Source organism: Chrysemys picta, unplaced genomic scaffold (genome assembly GCF_011386835.1).
Source record: "Chrysemys picta bellii isolate R12L10 unplaced genomic scaffold, ASM1138683v2 scaf251, whole genome shotgun sequence".
NCBI classification, from domain to species: Eukaryota; Metazoa; Chordata; order Testudines; family Emydidae; genus Chrysemys; species Chrysemys picta.
Window position 1 is genome coordinate 9,392 of NW_027052958.1, and position 8,245 is coordinate 17,636.

Consider the following 8,245-nt stretch of genomic DNA (forward strand, 5'->3'; position numbering starts at 1 on the left):
GTGCAGCCAACCAGCACTGTTGGGGTTTTCGAGACAATCCAAGCTGCAGCTGTGGTGCAGATCAAACAATGATACGTGTTGTCGAGGAGTGCCCGCTAGCCAAATTTAGAGGCGGGCTCCGAGAACTCCACTTGTCCATTAAGAATGCTATTTCTTGGCTCGGCGAATATGCAAATGTTAAATAAATAAGTCACAAGTTCATTTTCCGCACTCTTTCTGTATATAGTCTGTTTTGTCATTTAGTGGCTAGTAGTTAGTTAGATATAATGTACAGTTAGTGATAGGCTTCAGTTTTTAGGTCCTTTTTGGACCAAATTTGATTCATGGTACCTGGACTTGTGCTGGAGACATACCTCACTCTCTGGGGTTCAAGTCCTGCTGGTCATGTGCCAGGCCATTGTCAGCAGTGACCCACATCCCAACTGCCTAAAGTGTTTGGAGGCGCTCCATATTAGTGACAAGTGTTACACTTTTGTAGAGGGTTTAAGCCTTGCTTTAAAAGAGAGAGCAGTGAAACTTAAGTGTCTCCTTATCGGGGTGGCCCTTTGCCCTCCAGTGGAGCCATCAGGTTCAGAGAGTACTCTGAGTGTGACACCATCAGTACAGAGCACACCTCCCGAGAAAGGCAGACTCGAGACGCGAGTTCACTCTGATGGCAGAGGAGGGCAAGCTCGTGGCAAGGACAGCTCTCCAGGACAGCTTGGATGTGGCAGACTCATTAGCATGATACATGGCATCTGCCATATCTATGAGGAGAGATCTGTGGCTGCAGTCGTCTTGTCCTTTGAGGGGGGGTCTCCTTTTTGGAAAACATGGACGATAGGCTGCATAGTCTAAAACATTCCAGGGCAACACTGAAGTTGCTTGGAATCTACATATCGGTGACAACTAGGAAGCAGTTCTGGCCCCAGCAGGCTCCCAGCTATCAGAACTTCATATCTCTGTCCCCCAAGAAAAAGAGGCAGGAATTACAGGAGGCAACCGCTGCACCATGCCTCTCCCCCACCCCCCATCATCTGCAACAGCAGGTTCTTCTGAACCAACAGCCCAGTCTAACCATGCATTTTGTTGGGTTTGTCAAGGACGGCATACCAATATTACAGACCAATTTGTTCCTACCCCTATCTTTGCCAAACATCTCTCCCACTTTTTTCATGCGTGGACTCAGGCTGTTGGCTTTTCTTCCACCCCATTGCTCTCCCCCAGGAGCTCCAAAGTCAGCGCCCACCAGTTTGGGATTTATCTTTCCTGCATGGACCTTTTCTCTTAACCCTCTTTTCCCCCCTTCATCCCTGCAGCATCTGCCTCAGCCTAGTTCTTGCGCTGCCGAGCGAAGGGGCCGGGAAGAAATGCTGAGCAGCTCACCGAGATGAGGGTGCAGCTGCCCCTGGTGCTGGAGCAGGCTGGGTAGAGGGAGGGAGGGTGGGGGAGATGCACCCAGCAGTTGGGATACACTGGGGGAAAGAGAATGAGGAGGGGAGCGGGCGCCAACACACACACACACACACACACACACAAGCGGAGAGCAAGGACACACACCCACCCACACACAGAGTTCTCGAAGCACACAACTGCACCCAGAGTCAGGCACCCCATGCCTGGTGCCTGAGACCAAGTGACAGAGCGGGGGCACAGACACTGCATGAGAACCAGGCACCGGGGCTGAGAGTAGACAGGCCCCCGCCCACACTGACAGAGGGAGGGATGTGGATATATACACACACACACACCCCACCGAAAGACACAGACACACTGAGATTGTGACAGACTCACCTCAGGGACTGGCAGCCACACACAGAAAGAGGCTGATACACGCACCTGGCGCCTGAGTGAGTCTCACACACACAGACGGTGATCACACCCACAGATAGGGTGATCTTTCTGTAAGATTCTTACACACACAGCCAGGGCCATCACACAAAGAGACAGGGTGATCTCACACGCACACCCTCTCCCTCTCTCTCACAGGGTGATCTCTCTCACTCTCACACACACTGTGATCGTTCACATCCCTCCAGTGACAGGGAGAATGCCAGGCTCTGCTCCGCGTGGAATCTGAGCTCAGCAGCAGCAAATCCGCCCTGGGTCTGGTCCTTTTCTCTCTCTCTCTTTCTTTTTCCATTTGGTCAAACGGCACCTACACAAGCCGTGAAAAAAATGCCTGCCCGTGAAGCGAGGAGAGGGCGCCGGGTCTGTAAATAAGAAGTGAGTACTGGCACAATAGCGTGCGTTTCTAGATCAAAGTCTGTCTGAATGCTGCATGCTCCCTTGCTTTCCCAATGCCTCCTCGCAGGAGGGACTCAGGGCTGCTCAGTCCCCCTTCACCCCTTTCCTTCCTGTGCCTCCGTCCCAGATTTTGCACGCTCGGTTAAACACCCGCCTGGCTTTTGTTTCTAACACTTCTCCTTTGTCTAAGGTGGGTGTAGCTCCCCCTGACCGGGAGGGTCAGGCTGGGCTCTGGGCTCCCACCCGGACCATTTCGCCGGCCAAACCCCGCTCTGCAACGATGTCTTTTGCAAGCGCTTTACATCCAGCACATCTTTGCGAGCTGGCTGCTGGGGAGAGGGGGAGAGGAAAGGGGCCAGGGCCCGTTCTGGCTGGAGCGTCCATGCTTTGCTCCTCTCGGGGGTGTGAAAACGTCCTTGTCAACTGCATTATAGATGGGTGTCAGCAGGAGGCTGGGGAAGTTGATGGGAGGGATGCAGAGCATCACTGGGTGGATCAGTTTAGGGCGCCTCACAGCCGTCCTGTTCGCCTTTGTTAGCTGCATTCAGCGGGCTGCAGGGGGAGTGTAGCAGGAGAACTGGGGGGGCAGGTCTGCCCTTCTTCATGGTGCTAGGATGTGTGTGTGTCTGTCTGCAATTGTCGAAGCCAGGCAGAAAGAGGAGCAGTTTCCTAGTCTACAGCATGAGGCTTGGCGTAGCCTGAGGTGCCCCCAGTTTTGGGTTTGGACAGAGGGTCGTGATAATATAATAGGAAAAATTCCCACTGGCAAGCAGAGCTCTGACTGAAAGAAAACGTGATGGCTCTCCCCTCCCCCCCCATCACAAGTCGTGTCAATCCGAGGAGAGAGCACAGCTTGAAGGAGCAGTTATTAAATCAGGCGTCCTTCCCAGACTTAGCCTCACACATCGATTTTTGTCCAGGGGCATATCAATAGCTTCATACAGTGTTCCATGCCCACTACACTTGAAGGGTATTTGCATGCTGATCTGGTGCTCCCAGTTAGTTAGAACCAGATTCTAGTTTTCTAGTAGCTGAACAGTAACTATTTCATAGCCGTGCACCGAGGCACGAGCGGAGCTTTTTCATTTGGGGCTGCCTTTTCATCCTCTAACCCTCCCCTCCCTCCTCCCCCCCCCCCCGGGTTCAGGTCCAGTATATTAATTTCCTAGGTCTGCCTTTCTTCTGACCTGTATTGCATGATTCTTTTTGAATGAGAGTTCCTGTAACCCTGTAGGTTAACCTCCAGCGGGTGTTCAAGAGAAGATCCTATCCCTGTGGAAAATGACACTCCCTTCCTCCTCTGGGGGCATTCCCAGCTTCCAGAGACCTGGGAGAGAGACTTTTGAATCTACATTTAGAAGTAGGCTTTCCTCACAACAGCTGAAAGTGGTGTTGCAGCCATTCAAAATATATTAATAATTTTAAATATTGTATTGTTGTTGAAATCTTCCCTCAGGGGACCTTTAAGTGTACGTGATGTGGATTATTCTTATATAATTACTAGTGTATTTACTTGTAATCACATGCGTTATGGGGCCACTCGACAACACACGCAGGTGATCATTACTGCGCCAGTGGGTTTCTTGTAGCAGTAAACAATCAAATATCCTATAATAAGATGATTGACTTTTCCAACAGGCATGCGCATGTGTTCCTGGTATTTCCTAAAAGGGTTTAGCCAACACTTTCAAAGTGTTAGAATTAATAATGAATCATTTTTATAGTTACCTGTGTGGGAATTTGAAAGTGAACTGCAAATATTCTAATGAGTGTCTGAATGCAGAGTTGAGGGTATGTAAGACTTAAGGAAAGAGTCCTGTTTTCCTGATAGTTTTTTAACGCTGACTAAAATGTAGTCTGAGAAGCATATTAGCAATGCCTAAGATTGTTCAAGATGTGAGGACGCTCTACAGAAAAATATCTTTTTATACTGATTCAAAGGAACAGAAGAAAATAGGGAAAATACTGCATGTTAGAACTACACTTGCAGAGTATTTATAGAGGACATATATATAGTAAACAATGCAAGTGTGTGTATGCATGCATGTGTGTTCATATAAATAGCATATTATTAGTCCTAGCAGTAGCTGAAACCAGTCATTCTGTAGTAATAGAACATGGTGTACAAGTGAAATGCATTTATAACACAGCTATCTATGAACTCTATTTTGAATTAATAGGATCTCTGTAACCTCCTGGCAAGAAGGGTGTACACCTCTGTCCAACGCTGTGGGCGTTAACATTCTTTTTCTGTTTTATTAGTGGCGGCACCTGACTTGCTGGATCCCAAATCTGCCACTCAGAACTCCAAACCACGGCTATTGTTTTCTACAAAACCCACAGTGCTCTCGTCACGAGAGGAATGTGATTCGGCTATTAATGTTATGAAATGGAAGACTGTCTCAATGATTTTTCTGCTGGTTGTTGTATATTTAATAATTGGAGCTACTGTCTTCAAAGCCCTGGAGCAGCCACGTGAAACTTCCCAAAGAGCCACCATTGTGATTCAGAAGCAGACGTTTGTATCTGAGCGTTCCTGTGTGAATGCATCGGAGCTCGATGAACTAATTCAGGTCATTCATGCAAAAAAGTAACTTGTTCCTATGTTTTAGAAGAATGAATTCTTCTATAGCAATGGTTCTGTAATAAATGGGACACCGCTGTATCAGCATTTGAGCTGCAAATGTAGCAAGAAGGCTAACTTAAGACAGAAAAGTTGGCAATAGCATTTTTAAATGAGGCTTCAGCTGAAAAGTCATTGCTAATTTTTGTTTATATTCAGTGTGCATTATAGACAACTTTTAAATTGAAGGCTCCTGTGCTAATTAAATGACTATTCATTAGCACTATGTACAATTTAATAGTTCACAAAGGAATGGGTGTATTGATTGAGCCTTACTTGCTTTGTCTATATTGGGAAAGCAGAGCATTGCCAACCATTACCTTAAGAAAGTTCAGATTTATCATTACTTTAGCAAACAATTCTCTCTTCTAGCTGGACGTTTATTTCCACAGTTTTTTGTTTTAAATACAGCAAAATAATATTAGCTAGCTATTGCCATTACAAATCTTGTTTTTTTTTTAATTTCAACATCGAAAGGCTAAATCCTCAGCTGATAGAAATCAGCATCACTCCGTTGAAGTCAGCTTATACCACCTCATGATCTGGCTCATCATATTCTCAGGTGTTTCAAATGGCACCGTGAACTCAGGGGTTGTACCTTATGACTGGAGAATTGCAAATGTAATACTTCTATTTTAGAAAGGGGAAAAAATGTGATTTGGGAAAGTACAGGCCTTTTAGTTTGGCCTCAATTGTATGCAATTTTGAAAGTAGTTAAAGACATAGAGGTAAAAAAGGCAATTGGGATAAAATACATGTTTTTACAAAAAGGAGATCGCTGAGAAGATAACTGATTTTCTAGACAAAGGAAATGCATTAGATGTAATCTACCTGGATTTCAGTAAGGCATTTGATTCAATTCCACAGGAGAAATGATTAGTTAAATTGGAGAAGATGGGGATTAATACAAGAACGAAAGGTGGGTAAGGAGTCGGGTAAAAGGAGACTACAACTGGTCATACTGAAAAGTGAACTGTCAGGCTGGAGGAGTTGTTGAGTTCCTCAGGAATCATTCTTGGAACCAATCTTATTTAACATTTTCATTAATGACCTTTGCACAAAAAGTGGGAATGAGCTAGTAAAATTTGTGGAGGACACAAAATTGGGATGTATTGCCAATACAGAGAGGACTGGAATGTCATACAAGAAAATTTGGATGACTTTGAAAATTGGAGTAATAGGAATGAGATGAAATGTAGTGGTATAAAGTGCAAGGTCATGCACTTAGGGACTAACAGTTAGAATTTTTGTTATAAACTGGGGACGTATCAGTTGGAAGCAACAGAAGAGGAGAAAGACAGGGATGACTATGTGCTGTCAATATGATGCATCTGTAAAAAAGGCTAATGCAATTCTAGGCTGCATCAGGCGAGGTATTTCCAGTAGAGTTAGGGAAGTGTTAGTACTGTTATACAAGGCACTGGTGAGACCATATCTGGAATACTGTGTGCAGTTTTGGTCTCCCATGTTTAAGAAAGATGAAATCAAACTGGAACAGGTGCAGAGAAGAGTTACTAGGATGACCAGAGGCCTAGTCTGAGAAGCATATTAGCATTTATATATATAACTAACATATTAACCAATCGTGGTGGGTTGGTTTTTTTGGTAGCACGGGAGAATCTGTCTCTCTTGTGGGATTTGCAGAATCTAAGTTTTTTGCAGCTGGGAGTGGGATAAATATAAAAGAAACAATGCAGGAGCAGGTGGGAGTAGATATTGGAGGCAGGATGGGAGTGGGATTAAAAAAATAGTCCCATGTAGGGCTTTACATCAGATGAGTGAAGTTTTGGAACATCTTTCCAAGGGGAGTAGTGGGGGACAAAAATCCTAACTTGTTTTAAGACTGAGCTTGCTAAATGCCCGGAGGAGATGGTATGATGCAATTGCCTACAATGGCATATGGCCCATCCGCAATGGCTATTAGCAAATATCTCCAATAGCACTAGACGGGGAGGGCTATGAGTTACTAGAGAGAATTCTTTCCCAGGTGTCTAGCTCAGGGGGGGCAAACTTTTTTTTGGCCTGAGGGCCACATCAGGGTTCAAAATTGTATGGAGGGCTGGGTAGGGGAGGCGGTGCCTCCCCAAATAGCCTGGCCCCTGCCCCTATCCACCCCCTCTGACTTCCCGCCCCCTGACTGGCCCCCTCAGAATAGCCGACCATCCACCCCCCCCGCTCCTTGTCCCCTGACTGCCCCCTCTAGTGACCCCCCCACCTTAACTGCCCCCCCCAGGACTCCGTCCCCTGACAGGTCCCCCAGGACTCCCACGCCCTATCCAACTGCTCCCTGTCCCCTGACTGCCCCGACCCATATGCATACCCCTGCGGTGTGACTGCCTACGGCAAATGGCAGGGTGGGGGGCAGTCAGAGAACAGGGGGCATTGGATGGGGTGGAGACTCAAGGGGAGGGCGGTCAGGGGAGGGGGAGCGGGGGAAGTGCCGGGGCTCGCCTACCTGGCCGGGAGCTCGGGTGCACCGGACAGGACGGTCTTGTGGGCTGGATGTGGCCCGCAGGCTGTAGTTTGCCCACCCCTGGTAGAGATCAACCTCCCTGAGCCACCCGCTGCAGCCCTGGCTTCAGCTGCATGTGTAAGCGGGGCCCATAGCAGGCCGCCTGTGCTCACAGGAAGTGTGCTGTGCTGGCCCCAGCCTGCACAGGTCACTGGCCAGTAGGAATAGATTTGCGGCAGACACTCCATAGCAAGTGCCAGCAGGTCACTGTTTCTCAAGCCCTCTTGTGCACACTCCTCTTTGGAAAACTGTCTGTTTGTGTGCAGGTCTTTGTTTAGCATCTTCTGACTCCTGTTGCACTGTTTTTTCTTGTGACTGCTGTCAACTGTTGTAAGAAAACTTCTTTCTTTGTAGCAAATGGCAAGCAATTTGGTCTGCTGGTAGGATGTTATCTCTTTTTCTGGTGCCACCTTGGATGACTTGGCTCCATGTCTAATTGGCAGCCGGTATCAAGTGGAGTGCCCCAAGTGTCGGTCCTGGGGCCGGTTTTGTTCGATATCTTCATTAATGATCTGGAGGATGGCGTGGACTGCACTCTCAGCAAGTTTGCAGATGACACTAAACTGGGAGGAGTGGTAGATACGGTGGAGGGTAGGGATAGGATACAGAGGGACCTAGACCAATTAGAGGATTGGGCCAAAAGAAACCTGATGAGGTTCAACACGGACAAGTGCAGAGTTCTGCACTAGGATGGAAGAATCCCATGCGCTGCTACAGACTAGGGACCGAATGGCTAGGCAGCAGTTCTGCAGAAAAGGACCTAGGGGTTACAGTGGATGAGAAGCTGGATATGAGTCAACAGTGTGCCCTTGTTGCCAAGAAGGCTAACGGCATTTTGGGCTGTGTAAGTAGGGGCATTGCCAGCAAATCGAGGGACGTGATCA

The 8,245-nt window shown here is 47.5% G+C and overlaps 1 long non-coding RNA gene across 1 annotated transcript; it reads left to right on the forward strand.

Moving 5' to 3' along the window:
* The first annotated feature begins 1,629 nt into the window (after positions 1–1,629).
* On the forward strand, positions 1,630–5,709 carry LOC135978417 (uncharacterized). Its single transcript, XR_010595807.1, has 2 exons — positions 1,630–2,205; positions 4,489–5,709. It is a non-coding gene; the product is annotated as an uncharacterized LOC135978417 (long non-coding RNA).
* Positions 5,710–8,245: the final 2,536 nt, after the last annotated feature.